Below are 13,670 nucleotides of genomic sequence, written 5' to 3'. Positions count from 1 at the left end.
CCAGCACCGCAGGCAGCGCGCGGTGTCCGTCAGTCCGTCGGTCCGTGCGCGCCGGCTGCTCGCCGAGGGAGAGTGGGGACAGCGAGGATGCTCTTCCCAGCCACCCCCCTCCTTCACGCACTCGCTGGCTCCTCCCTCGCTTCCTAGCTTTGCCGATTTAACTGCTTCCTGGCCACTAGGAGGCGGGAGCCGCTTTCTAGCCCCCTCCATCCAGGCCCCCTCTCTTTCTTGGGGGATCCGGAGGACTGTGTTCGATCGCCTTCACGGCGCCACGCTTCTAGAGAAATCCCTTCCGGGGGGGGGTGTGTGTGCGGTAGTGTAAGGGAACCCCGTGGACTTGCCCAGTTCCCCCCTCCCAACTTTCTGGGAGGAGCCGGGCTCCTGGGTCACCTCCTCCTCCTTGCCGGACCCCAGGCCCCTTTGCCCAGGTCTCCAACGTTCCTCTCCTCTGGGAGACCTCCAAGATTCCACTTTCCCTTTCGTTCCCAGACCCCAAGCCCTGAGTGTGTGCGACTATAAGAATAGTATATGCAAGAGTTTGTGGGTGCGAGATCGATTGCATATGAGCGTGCACGCGCGCGCAAGGACGCTTGTGCAGGTGTGACTGAGTGCTTACACGTTATCTTTTATACGGGCCGGGGGAAGCAGGGGCTCGTGAGTGTGCGAATGGATGAGCCGCTGTCAGCCAACGCGCGTGTCTGCGCGGATGGGAAACGTGTGAGGGTTTGGCGCAAGCAAACTTGGGGCTGGGTGGCCGGGGTATGTGTACAGTGGTGTGTGTGTGCCCCTTAACGCATCTGCAAGCGGGTGCAAGTTTGGGTGCCCGTGAGCGGGATAGAAGGCTCCAAGGTGGGAGGAGAGCGTTGGCTTCACGGGAGCTTCTTCTGCTTCCTTTTAAAGAGGGAGGCATTCTGGTCTCTTCGGGACCCCTTGCGCCCCTCGTGGCCTCGTTCAGGGCGATACCTGCAGGCCCGCGACCTAAGCGTCTCCTTATAAAGGGGAAGATGCGGATCACCCTGGCCTTGACCTGGTCCAGGGCGTCGGGCATCCGGACCTTGGGAGCCGCCCCGGCGCGGGACAGTCGCGGACCCTCGGGGTAGCCGCTTCGGGGACAGTGGCCAAGCGGCGCAGGCCGGGTTGGGGCTGCTGGAGCGGCGCCGACGGCCAGAGCCAGGGAAATCTGCGCGAAGCCGGCCCGAGGAAGCGCGGGAGTCCCGGGCGGCCGCTCCCGCGAGCAAAGAAAAAGAACCCCCCTCGCTCCTCCACCTGGCTCTCTGGCTCCTTCTCTCCCGTCGGTGCCAGGGCCCAACGCAGCGCCTGGCATACAGTCGGCGCTTTATAAATGCTGATCTCATTTTCCCATTCATTTTCTGTTCCATCCATAATCTCATTCTTCCCTCGTTCTCGTTCGATTTCTCTCGTTTTCTCCTCCCTCTCTTATTCATATTTTACGGTCTCCGTCTCTCTGTTCCCTCCCTCCCCTCCTTACTCTCTCCCTGCCACTTCCTTCCTTTATGATTTATCTCTTTGTGTCACTGTCTTCTCTGTCTCTCTCGCTTTCTGTCCGTGTCTCTGTCGCTTCCCTTCTGCTCTTGTGCCTCCTTCCCTCCCTGTCTTTCCACCTCTGGGTCGGATGTCTGTCTCTTGTCTCCCTTTCCACCGGGTTTCAGTAGCGGGCTCCCAGCCCTCTTGCACCTCGACGCTCGGGCGCCCCCTGCTGGTTACATCCTCTGCCCTTCTCGGGCTCCCAGGCCCTCCCAGCAACTAAATTTCCTCTTCCGGCCCGTCTTACGTTCGGGTGAGGTGGGAGTGAAAGGGGGCGTCTCTGGGGCTCCCCTGTCCCTCTCCCATCTCTAGAAAGCAGGGGCCCTGCGTTTCCCGGGACCCACCCTGCCGAGGGCCCGCGCCTGGGAGGAAGGCCTGGAGGGGGCGGTGGGGAGGGAGTGTTGGGGGTAGTAGGGTGGGATTTGGCGTCCTTCCCCGGAATGAGCCGCGGCACAATCTGTCGCTGGGTTTGTTTGCCGAGCTGCCTCCGGAGCGCAGTGGGGCTGGCTCCCGGGGAGCGAAATATCACAAGATGCGGAGACAGACGCTGAGGGGCGGGTGGGCGGCGGGCTGACTCAGGTGTGTGCTGTCATCCGTTCCCTGAGCTGGCGCTCTTCTGGGTGGGGGGGGCTGGGACCCCAGGCCCCCAACACAGGTGGGGACCCGAAGCTGGGAGGGGAGCCCCCACCCCGGGGTGAGCTGCAGGAAAGGGGGCGTCCCCGCCAACGATCCTTGGCTCCAGTCCTGTCCTTCAGCCCTGGGAGCCCCAAGAGACGCCCCGAACTTGGGTGTGCTCCAGACGGTCAAACATTCCCCTGCTTATACCCCGCTGTACAGGCGTCGGTTTTCTCTAGTTATCTGCTGACTCACTACTTTCCCCTACTAGACTGACAGCTTCTTGAGGGCAGGAAATTCCTCTCATCCATCTTTGTGTCCCCAGCATGTGCTCAATGAACACTGTTGGATGGATGAATGGCGCGTGGGTGGATGGCCCAGGGTCTCAGTTTACAGGAAATACCACAATGCATTTGATATTCCCAGCAGAGCATCCTGACCCCTTGTTCCTCCTCTCCCTATCCACATTTGCAGTCCCCCAACCCCTATCCCCTCCTTCAGACAGGCAGGGAATTGGAAACAGCTCTCCCCGAAGACCAGAGTCCTCTGGGTGACCCGAAGCGAGTTACTTCCTTTCCTGTTTGCCTCAAGTTTCCTCATCTGTACAATGGAATGTACCACTCACGCATAAGCTTCCGCTTACCCAGTAAATCTCCAGCCAGTCGGGGTATGAGAAAATGTTTCATAAAATGAGGTTCTAACCAGTGTCTGGAGTGGCAGCTGTTGTCATTACCGTTTTGCTGGTGATTCTTAAGATCTTTCTCTCAGTAGAATCAGACACCAAGTCTGATCGAACTGAACTTCTGCAGTTGGACTTTTTGAGCTCTAAGGGAGTAAACTGATGCACCCGAGGCAAAGTGTAACCGAGAGCTGTGCCGCAGGGCATCTAGGTCCATTCCTGGCTGGACACTTGGGGGAGGGGGCTGGTGGGCAGCTTACTGTGTCCTCAGGACTTGCCGCAGAGCTGGCCCACCCTCTGGTGGCTGTAGGTGGACCTGCAGTCCCAAGGGAAGCCGAGGATCTCAGGGAAATGGGCTGATGGATGGATTTTCCCTGAGAAGGCGGATTCGTTGTGTGGAGAACTGTGAGCTTGGAAAGGAGGTCATGTCGAAGAAGCAGGACATTGACACAAACTAGATGAGTGTTGGCTTCGTCTACCAGTTCCCGCTTATTAATAGCACCCCTACTCTCAGTGTGACACCTGGGGCCGCTCTTCCTTCTTGGGGGCCACTTTAGTGAGTCCGCAGAACTTCCCTGGTTCTTTTCTGCACCTACGTGGCAACTTCACCGCAGGACACTTGGCAGTTGGCATACAAGATGGGGTGGCTCGATGGTCAAGAGCAGAGGCATTGCTGGGTTCATGCTAGATGACCTTGGGCAAGGTGTTGACGTTTTCTAAGCTTCAGTTTTCTCATCCAGAAAATGAGGCGGGGGTCGGGGGGCAACAGTAGGTCCCAGCTCCTCAGGTTGTTTAAGGATGAAATGAAATAAAGCATGAAAGAACCTGACAGAGAGCCTGACCTTGTGCTCCATAAACGCTAATAATATTCATATTAATTTTCTTGTTTAGCCTAACAGCAACCTGAGGAAATAGATGTTGCAGTTTAGGGGCAGAAAGTAAAGTTATGGCCTGAGGTCTCAGAAGTCCTAAGTGGCAGAGCTGGGTCCGGGAGTCGGTTCTTAGTTAGAACTTCCCACCCTGTGTGTGTGTCTGACCTCCACATCTCCACCTGCCACAGACCAGGGATGTCTGCCCAGTGTGATGAAAGCAATCCAGACCTGAAAGTTAGAAGTCTTGGGTTCTAGCCTGGACTCTGCCTCCGAATGGCTGTGTAATGTGGGAACGACCTCTCTCCTCTCTGGACTTCAGGTTCCCCATTATCAAAAGGTACATCTTGGACCCCAAACTCCTGAAGTCTCAAAAAGCCATGACTCGGTGACATCCTTCTTTCTGTGTGACTCTGGAATCAGAAGCTACAGTGAAGCCTCTCGGCCATGCTGTCCCCAACTTCCCAGCTCTGGGGTTGTGATGTGCGCCCCAGAGGAAGATCAGAATTTCTAGGGATTCCCCCAGACCCCACTCTGGGTCCCTCAGGACTCCCACTGGCCACCAGGCCTGCCCCCGAACCTGTCGGAGTGATCGCATACTAGGGAGGGAGGGGAAAAAGCTGGGCCTGCACTTGCCTCCCAGAACCCTTGCCTGTGAGTTCCACATCCTATTCTGCCTGGCCTGGTGGGGACAGGGTTCCTTTTCGGGTCCTCTCTTAAACAGGAGAGAAAACCTAGACTAGATGCGTTTAAAGGGCAGCGGTGTCAGGATGTACTTTCTCCTTCCCTGCTTGGTTTCTCGAGTTTCTGTCCCTCTGCATTATTTATAATGATAGCTGACCTTTGCTAACTACTCACGTCATGTCATGAAGGTATGTGTACTGGCTCATTTAACATTCAGAGCAGCTCTGTGGGAGGGAAGTCTACTACTATCCCCTTTTTACAGATGGAGATACAAACTCAGAGCGGTAGAAGTGCTTTTAGATCTGGGCAAGAAGGGTCTTGCCCTGGGTCCCATGATTTAGAGGGTTTTGCTCTGGTCCTCCTCCAGCCAGCATCCTTCCGTGGGGGAAAAAGGCCTTGAGACCAAAGGGACGTGTCCTCTGAGAGCCTGAATTCCCCTTTTATTTTTTATTATTTATTTGGCTGTGCCGCGCCGCTTGCGGGATCTCAGTTCCCCGACTGGGGATTGAACCTGGGCCATGGCAGGGGAAGCCCGGGATCCTAACCACTAGGCCACCAGGGAATTCCCTGCATTCCCCCTTTGAGGCCACGCTTTGGGTATCCAGAACCCTGGAATCTCTTGCTCAAATGGCCCAGGTCTACTTCTAGCACCTGTGTAGGCATCATCTCCCCTCTACCTTTGTGCCAGTATGTGTGCCCCTAGGGTGGCTGAGGGGCAGCTGTTTGGAGGAGGTGTGGGTGGAGCTTGGACATGTGGGTGCGATATTCCCGTGCACGTCCACGAGGCCCCTGGTTTGCGGTGGAGTTGGGTTTGGGAAGAGAAGAGGAGATGGCTGGATTTCTGTACAGAACTCCGAGGAGTTGGATCATTTGAAATTTTAACCTAGCCTTCCAATGTTGAGTCCCTTTGAAGAACACAAAAGAGCAAAGCTCTGTGCTGGAGGCTGGGGTACCTTGTGGGCACGGGTTGCCCAGCGTGGACTGGTGGGGCGAGCAGGAACCTCTCAACCTAGGGTCCCAGAGCCTCTGTTTGCATCCCGCCCTGGCCCTGCAAATATAAAGGGCAGCTGGACCGAGAAGTCACATGGCTTCATCAGAGGGGAGTAGGGCGAGGAAGCTGTGGAGGCAGGTTCTGAATCCAGGTCTGCGTGACCCTCTCCTTCTTTCATGAGGCTCCATGCCAGTCTTGACCGTAAGTAAGAATTTTGGCGCCCTGGAGGCCTTTTGGTTAGAAAGTGAGGTCCCGTTGTGTCTGCTGGAGTGCCCTTCCCGGTGCAGAGAGCCTCCCTTTCTCGCGAGACCATGAATTCACTGAGTGCAGCGTCCATATCTTTTTTGACTTTGCTTTATTTCGTGTGCCTGGTACAGCCCGGTCCAGAGTAGGCACTCAGCACAAGTGTGGCTGACCTATTGGACCCACCGACTAGTGGGAAGATGCTGATCAGACAATCTTGGTGCAAGGTGCTGCTGGTCACGCTGGTATCCAGCAGTGCGTGAAAAGTCTGGGGTCGGGGGTGGGGTGCATTGGGAGAGTGGGATCGACATATATACACGACTATGTATAACATAGATAACTACTGAGGACAGACTGTATAGCACAGAGAACTCTATCAATGCTCTGTGGTGACCTAAATGGGAAGGAAGTCCAAGGAAGAGGGGGTATATGTATACACGTGGCTGATTCACTTTGCTGTACAGCAGAAACTAACACAACATTGTAAAGCAGCTATACTCTACAAAACAAAAAAACCCCACCTCAATAGCACATTTTAATAACGCCAGACTTTGAATCTTGTGATACCATGGTGAACTCACAGAGATAAACTAGTTGTGAAATGTAATAAAATAATCAAATGGAAAAAAAAAAGTCTGGGGTGGAGGTGGGTATGGGGAAGTATTGGGAAGCCCTGCCTGGGGGTGGCTATGGGATGAGTTGCCTTAGACTCCATTAGTCTGGGAACCCAAATAATAGGGCAAAAGACTCTGGTGATTCCCCCTTCCCAGTTGCACTAACGCTCCAACCCCTCCCCCACCCCCTTGGAGACCCCAGATGAGGAAGGCGCTTGAAGCATCCCCTCGCTGTGTGGTCCTCCACACACAACACTTCTTTTTTTTTTTTTTTGCAGTACGCGGGCCTCTCACCGTTGTGGCCTCTCCCGTTGCGGAGCACAGGCTCCGGACGCGCAGGCTCAGCGGCCATGGCTCACGGGCCCAGCCGCTCCACGGCACGTGGGATCCTCCCAGACCGGGGCACGAACCCGTGTCCCCTGCATTGGCAGGCAGACTCTCAACCACTGCGCCACCAGGGAAGCCCCACACACAACATTTCTTATCTGCAGAGTGAATGAACAGGACACAACAATCCCTTTCCCCTCCAATTCTGTGGGCTGAGGCCACTGAACTTGCAAGGGAGCATGAGGGGGCATTGCTGGAGGCAATGCAGAGAACCACAAGCTCCAGTATGGGGGCCACGGACCCTCCTGCCCATTTCCACTCCTACTGTGTTGTTCAGGTCCCCGCTGTGGGATCGAGCCCGGCAGCCTACCGACAGATTTCTCTGTCTCTCAGCCCAGTTTCCTCAATCAACCTAACTATTAATCTTCCCAAGCTGTAGTTTGATCATGCACTCACCTGCTCAGAAGCCTCCAATGGCCAAATCTGGCTGGCAAATGATTAATATTTATCGACTCTAAAATGCTCATTCAAATTGATAAGAAAGGCTTCAAGACTCCAACAGATAAACAGGTGAAGGATGTGGACCCATTGCTTCGCCCAAGAGGATAAGCAGAGAGTAAACAAATGCTTGGAAAATAGTTCAACTGGTTAGCGATCAAAGAGATGCAAATGAGAGCAGTATGGAGATAGCATTTCCTACTTATTAAATGAGCAGAATTTACAAACACCATTACCCGGTGCCAGCCAGATTGGATGAAGTCTGTGCTCCTCTGTCTCTGGAAGCAGTGTGCAAAACTCTGGAAAACAATCTAGTACAATGTAACAAGAGCCTTGAAAATATTATTACCTTTTGACTCATTAATCTCACTCCTGGGAATTGATCTTAAGACCATAATTCAGCAGAAGAAAAAAGCTCCAGGCATGCCACTGGCATTATCCTCCTGTATTTCTCCAGGCAGTGAGATGGTTAAGGAAACCATACCTAATCTACTCAATACAATATTATGCTGCCACAAAAATGATAATTATAAAGAATATGCAGAAGCATGGAAACTGTTTATAACATCATGTTTGTTGAGAAAAAGCAGGATACACAATTTGCATGAACACTGTGATTGCAACCACAAATAGTAAGTATTCATGTCGACGAAGTCTGGAGGAGAATATGCAAAAATGAAAATTATTGAAGGTTGGGGAATTGATGAGTGGTTTTCCTTTTTGTTTAAGAATCTTCTTTTTTGGGACTTCCCTGGTGGCACAGTGGTTAAGAATCCACCTGCCTGTGCAGGGGATACGGGTTTGAGCCCTGATCCAGGAAGTTCCCACATGCTGCAGAGCAACTAAGCCCACGAGCCACAACTACTGAGCCCACACGCCGCAACTACTGAAGCCCGTGAGCCTAGAGCCTGTGCTCCACAACAAAGGCAAGCCACCACAATGAGAAGCCCGTGCACCACAATGAAAAGTATCCTCCACTCGCCGCAGCTAGAGAAAGCCCGCGCGCAGCAACAAAGACCCAACACAGCCAAAAAAACAAACAAGCAAGCAAACAAAAACAACGCTTAGAAAAATAAAAATAAAATGCACGTGCTCATGGATCTCAAAATTCACTGTTTAGGAAATTATCCTGCAGTTATTCTCTTTTTTTTCCTCCAAAGAGTGCATCTATTTATTTATTTAATTTTCCTCTACGAATTTATTTTATTTTTTATAAATTTATTTATTATTTTTGGCTACATTGGGTCTTCGTTACTGCGTGTGGGCTTTCTCTAGTTGTGGTGAGCGGGGGCTACTCTTCATTGCGGTGCACGGGCTTCTCATTGCAGTGGCTTCTCTTGTTGTGGAGCACAGCCTCTAGGCGCATGGGCTTCAGTAGTTGTGGCTCACGGACTCTAGAGTGCAGGCTCAGTAGTTGTGGCGCACGGGCTTAGTTGCTCCGCAGCATGTGGGATCTTCCCAGACCAGGGCTCGAACCCATGTTCCCTGCATTGGCAGGCGGATTCTTAACCACTGTGCCACCAGGGAAGCCCTCCTCTACTTATTTATTTATTTATTTATTTATTTAGCAGCACTGCATGGCATGTGGGATCTTAGTTCCCCAGCCAGGGATGGAACTTGTGCCCCCTGCATTGGGATCACAGAGTCTTAACCACTGGACCACCAGGGAAGTCCCTTCTGCAGTTACTCTTGAAATGTACATGAAGATATGTGTAGCTCAATAGCCAATGTAGCCTTGTTTGTGGTAGCATATGATGTAGGAAACAACCTAAGTATCATCAATAGGGGTTGGTTACATAAATTTTAGTACGTCCATATACAGCCATCAAAAAGAATGAACGAGGTCTATATGTTTTTATATGGAACAGTATCAAAGATACTAAGTTAACAAAGCAAAGTGCAGAAGAGTGTAATAATATTTATCATTTGTATCAAAACCCTGTGGGATGAAATACATATATATATATATGTGTGTGTGTATGTGTATATATATATATATATATATATATATATATATATAATTATACACACATATATGATACACGCATAGACAATCTCTGGAAGAGCATAAGTAAAATAGGTGAGAGTAACTGCCCAGAATTTTGTATTGGAAAGACTCTGGTTGAGAGGGAGGGAAGGGCAATGCTTGTCTAGCCAGCAGACCGTATTGAGTCTCAGGGTAATTTGAGGGGCTTGTGGATTCAAGTGATAGAGATCTCCCCACCTCCACGCCCACCACAGCCGCCCCTAGGCACTGCCCAGATCCTGGGAGACTTAGGTTTTACTATGTAATCTTTTGTGCTGTTTGTTTTTTAAAACCCTGTCCCTGTATTACCTCTTTTATAATTTAAAATTTTTGAAAAAGAGGAATTTCCTGCCTGAGGCAAGACCCACCTAAGAAGTGGGGGCTCTCCAGGCTGCAGCTGGAGCCTCTCCACAGCACATGCTGGACCCAGGCACCCTCTCTTTTTTCAGCTGAAGATTTTATCCTCTCCCTTCTCTGACCAGCAGCTGGATGGCTTCAGAGATGGGTTTTTGGTCAAGACATATTTCAGTAGCTTCTCTGAGTCCAAGGGCTTTATCCTAAGATGGGGATGATTTAAAAAACTAAAAAAAAAAAAAAAAAAAAATTTAGGTGAGAATAATGTATACTTCACAGGGGGGTTTGAGAGGACAGGAGCTGGTACTGGGTGGTACCCAGAGATGGGACAGACCGCTTTATCTCTTACTTTGGCAAAAAGGGTAATGTTGACCCATGAGGGGGTCGAACCAGCACACAGGGGGAGTGGAAGGGATGCCGCTCATCAGCCAGAGTACTTTGGGGGTGCAGGTTATAGAAAACCCAACCCAAACTGGCTTAATCTGGCCTCCTTGTCCTTCTTTGGGAGGAGAAATCAGGCCTTCCCCCATCACGGGACAAAAATCTTTCCCTTCTCTCTGGGATATCTTAGGTCAAAACTCACTTGAGACAATGGTCACCTGGAGGGTATGATGTACTGACTGACTTGGGTTGGGGTTCCTGAATCAGTCCCTGGCAGGGAGTGTGACACTGCTATGATTATCCTGGCTGCACCAGGGCCGTCTTACAGACTAGATGAAACCCAGAGCCACATTATTGCTGAACAGCGGAGAGGGGGGAAGAGATACTCAAAAGGGGGTCAACTACGAGGACCACCACAACCCCCCAGGTCCAGGTGACAGTGTCTCGGCTGGACATTGAGCTAAATAAAGACAATGCATCCATTCACCCACTCATTCATCTGTTTAATCATTTATGACATGACTACTGGGGGCCAACCATGGGACCAGGGGCTGGAAATGTAGCAGCGAACAGCCACCGTCTGCCAAGTCCTTGCTTTCTTCAAGCCTTTGCCCCTGCTTCCCCTTCTCAGTGAGGCCTCCCTGATCTCCCTGCTTAGTCCTGCACCTCTGGCTCTCACCTGGCACACAGGTCTTCCCATACCCTGCTCTACTTTTTCTTTTATTTCCATAACCTTCCAACAGAATGTAAGTTAGTTACTTACTGGGTTTATTGTTTATTGTCTGTCTCTTCCTACTAGAATGTAAGCTCCGGGAGTTCCCTGGCGGTCCAGTGGTTAGGACTCGGTGCTCTCACTGCCAGGAGTTCAATCCCTAGTTGGGGAACTAAGATCCCACAAGCCACACAGCACAGCCCCTCCAAAAAAGTAAGCTCCATAAAGCAGGGGTTTTTGTCTTTTTATCCAACTGATGTAACGGCAGCCCTTGGAGCCATCCTGGTATCAGCAGTCACTTAATAAGTGGTCGTTGAATAAGTGACTAAAGGTCCTTGCCCCCACTGTGTACCCATGGGTGTTTACCTGTGCCTGTGATGGGGGAGAACTCAGAAATCAAATAATCCTGAACACAAATAAGTAATTATAAGCGGGGATAAATTCTATGGTGAGAGAATATGGGCCACAGTGAGAGCACGTGTGCCAGTGAGAGCACTGGTGCTGGGGGACAGTGTCCTTCAAGAAGTCATATTCGAGCTGGGCTCTGGAGGACGAGTAGGAGTTGGCTGGGGGGTGAGAAACAGAGTAGGAGGCCTTCTGCAGAAGCTGGGCTGGGCCTGGTGGATTCTCCCACAGAGCCACGAGGAGAATTGAGGTCCAGGAGGACCACAGCCTGTCCCAGGTTTCAGATCACTTTAATAGAGGGAGAGCAGCAGCTCTTCCCAGGGCCGTGGGAGCTCAGTACTGACGCACAGGTGCCATGAGGTGCTGGGCCCAGGTAGCCGGCCTCAGGGGTGACAGATGCCTCTTACCCCTGCCTTGGCTACTTCCTGGCCCTCTGTGTGCCCCAGGGTCTCAGCACCCAAGCTGCTCCCAGCCAGAGGCCCTCACTCAGCACCAGAGTTCTTTCTGTGGCCTGCATTCTACAATGCTGATGACGGAGACGACACGGAGAACAGCATGCGTGGGTTCGGGGCAAGGGTGTCCAAATCTCACGCGATGCTCGTGGAGTTCCTGGAGGGAGCCCAGTGCTGTTGCCTTCCTCTTTTCTGGTTCAAGAAGTGGCTCAGAGGAGAAGGGACTTATTCAAGGACACCCAGGAGCGTGTTTCAGAGCTGGAGGGAGGCTGTGGACGGACCAGGGGTGGCCACCCCAGGCTTGGACAAGGATCATAATGACCTTTGACTCCTGCTGCCCCTCACTGCCCCTTCCCTCCAGGGTGGGGCCTGCAGCCCCTCTCTCCCATCCTGGCTGAGTGAGGGAGGGCTCCTTTCTTACTGATGCTATTTATTTATTTATTATTTTTGGAAGGTTTTTAATTTCCAAAAAATATTTATTTATTTATTTATTTGGTTGCACCAGGTCTTAGCTGCAGAAGGCGGGCTCCTTAGTTGCGGCACATGAGCTCCTGAGTTGCGGCATGTGAACTCTTAGTAGCAGCATGCATGTGGGTTCTAGTTCCCTGACCAGGATCAAACCTGGACCCCCTGCACTGGGAGTGCGGAGTCTTCTCCACTGCGCCACCAGGGAAGTCCCGATGCTGAAGCTATTTAGTGAAAGTCCCAAGGCAGTTTGGTTCCTTCTGTTTCCTGGGAGTCTCCTGTTTTGAGGAATCTGGACAAGTGACTTGGGGCCAAGTCAAAAACCAGCCCAGGCTGCATCTTTCTCAAGGGCGTTTGTCAAGCCAGAGCTCCCAGGAGTGGCCCCAAGCCCTCCTAGTCATGTCTCAGGGTCAGATTCCAGCCTCCCTGGGCACTCCCCTCAGGTGTGAGCAGCCTTAGTCCCGCCTCCTTTTCTTATTTTCTTTTTCTTTTTTTTTTTTTAACCATGCTGCGCTGCTTGCAGGATCTTAGTTCCCCCAACTAGGGATCGAACCCAGACCCCCAGCAGTGGAAGTGCAGAGTCCTAACCATTGGCCTACAGGGAATTCCTCCCCGACCCTCCCCCCACCCCCCACCTCCTTTTAGGTTGTCTTAACTCCTGAGTCCTATAGCCTGACCTGGATCCTTCACAGCTCTGGGCCCTCCCGGTCTCCAATCCCAGGGAACCGTAGACATCCAGGATCCTCCTTGGACCCAATCCCTCAGCACCACCATGTATAGACCAAGCCCTGCACAGAGCTCAGTGGGGGTCAGTTCACTCCCGTTGCCCTTTCTGGATCAATCTGCCAGGAGCCCTGTGTCAGCGTCCCTCCAGTCCCATCACTTGCTTTGGACCTCTTTGCTTCCAGGTTTGACTTCAGGTCTCTCCTTTGCACCTTAATATAGCTTAAAGACTGACCGTATGTGCGGGTGTGGGTTGGGTAGAAACTCTGATGAGCCCTAACGTTGAGTGCACAACTTGTAGGATGAGGCAGGTGGGCTACAACCTACCCAAACTTCAAGGTACAGAGGGCAGCGTGAGTTTGGTGATTGAGGTGGAGAGGGCAGGAAGGCATCCTTCCTCCCTCAGTCCAGGCTCTCTGGCTGCCCTGACTGCCTGGCTTTGATAGATGGAAGAGGGGTTCTGTGGCTGACTCGTCACCTGGTGGCAGGGTAAGATTGCACAGAAAGTACACTTAACCGTGTCAGCTCTTCCAGAAGCCGCAGGCTTCCAACTGCAAAATAGAATCTAGGTATTACCACTTTACCCCCGCCTCTCTCACCTTACTCAGGTGCTGGTTCAGAGCCTAATCACTTAATTTGTCAGTGGCACCTCGTGGTGTCACTTCCCCTGAGCCCAGATACCTATTAGGTGTGGGCTAATGAACAGCTGATAACATCTCTGCGTTACCTCTGGGAGGTATCTGCTTCTCACTGGGGACTCTGAAACCAAACCTGTCTGCAAACACTCTACTGCATCCCTTCTGCCTGGTGGGACGGTTGCTCAGGGGGAGCCTGGGGAAGTGCTCTGTTTGACAAGTTGTAGAGAGCTGTTTAAATCCGAATGTTATCCTGTCTCTTCCCTGTTCTGCAGCGGGAAGCAGCATCCCACGTTCAGCTCTGAAGAATGGAAACTCAGGCTTGAGGTGGGGATATGGGGAGGACCGGACAGGAACGTCAGTGCATACTGGTGCATCTCCTCCACAGGCAGATCTGTGCTCTAAGTGGGAGGAAAGAGGATTATGTTCATTTTATTATTATTTTTTGGCCT

The sequence above is a fragment of the Leucopleurus acutus genome, assembly GCF_964270905.1.
Source record: "Leucopleurus acutus genome assembly, chromosome: 8".
In the NCBI taxonomy this organism is placed as follows: Eukaryota; Metazoa; Chordata; class Mammalia; order Artiodactyla; family Delphinidae; genus Leucopleurus; species Leucopleurus acutus.
The sequence above is the reverse complement of the archived record's forward strand: the minus strand, read 5'-3'. Positions refer to the sequence as shown.